Source organism: Tiliqua scincoides, chromosome 7 (assembly GCF_035046505.1).
Source record: "Tiliqua scincoides isolate rTilSci1 chromosome 7, rTilSci1.hap2, whole genome shotgun sequence".
Taxonomy (NCBI): Eukaryota; Metazoa; Chordata; class Lepidosauria; order Squamata; family Scincidae; genus Tiliqua; species Tiliqua scincoides.
In genome coordinates this window covers 6,031,832-6,033,263 of record NC_089827.1, presented here as the reverse complement: position 1 = coordinate 6,033,263, position 1,432 = coordinate 6,031,832, and positions in this window count along the sequence as shown.

Here is a 1,432-nt window from a genome sequence, read left to right as displayed (position 1 = left end):
AAGCCCCCAACAGCACTGCGGTGTGTCTTATCAATTATAAAAAAAAACTTAATGATGCGCCTTGATAATTTTAATGCCTTGTCAGTGTGACTTGAGATGAAAAAAGATTGAAAATCTCTGCCTTAAGGCATCATGATGCACAGTTTGGGAGCGCCTGACAAACCTTCATGCAAATAATCCCAGGTTCTGCTCCTGGTGACACTAGGTAAGGTTAAGAAAGAATCCTGTCTGAAACTGCGGTGAGCGGCCACAGTGTAGATGGGGTACAGTCAGTGTATGGTAAATTTAAGACAGAACCTCTGCAAGAGAGAGGCTTCGATCCAATCCAATAATGATGCTGCCTTATCCAACTTGAATTCTTGATATAATCCTGCACAGTCTCTTCTCTCTGTCATGTTCTGCAGCTCCTAAGGCCAGTCTTGCTCTGGTTGCTACTTCACAGGATTGTTGTGAAGACACAAGAGGTAGGGGAAAATGGGCCAGGCCAGGGTGTGGGCAGAATGAGGAGCTGGGATAGGCGGAATGGGTCCCATAAGAACAGACCCACTGGAGCAGGCCATAGGCCCATCTAGTCCAGCTTCCTGTATCTTACAGCGGCCCACCAAATGCCCCAGAGAGCACACCAGAAGGGGGGGCAGGGGGCAGGATTGGTGGAGGGTCTCCAGTCTCGTACTTTACTTATGGGGGGGAGTCATGGCATGAAAAAGGTTGAAGACCACTGGTGTACGATACTGGCTAGCTGGACCAATAGTCTAAGAGCCCATTTTTCTGTTAGCCCCAGTTAAACCCACCCAAGAAATGAGCTATAGTATTGCATCCCAAGACAGTTCTCTATGTTCCCAATTTATAGGAATTGTTTTACTATTGATGAGACAACCTTGGGAGGAAAGGTCATCCACCCAAGAGAATACCCTGGAGCACAATGAATTAACTTCAACCGGGCAGCCAGAACTGAGAGGCTGTAATCGCGCAAGAAATGTATCACAATAAAATATGGAGAAGACTGTCTGATATCTACTGATGAAACGAATTAAAACTTACAGCCCTCATAAAGACCTATACGCAGGCATGGTAGACAATAAAAGCACTTTCCAAGAGCTATTTCATAGCTTGGTGTTTTGCCAATGATGATGTTTTCGGAGCGTACCCACATTAGCCCATTTGTCATCCTGATCTGATTCAAGATAGCCCTTATTTGAAAGGAACAATTGTCTCTATCCTGTTTTGTATCACAGCTCTGACAGTGAGCTGAGGACCTGGAATCAGGGGTGAAGAGTGAGGTGACCAGATTTTCAAATAAGACCAAATGAGTCAGGATGTTAAGACCAAAGCAGATTATGAAGTGCCTGAAAGGTTCTCTCCAAACTGGGTAAGATATATATCTGGATGGATGGTTGGCAACCTTCAGTCTCGAAAGACTATGGTATAAGCC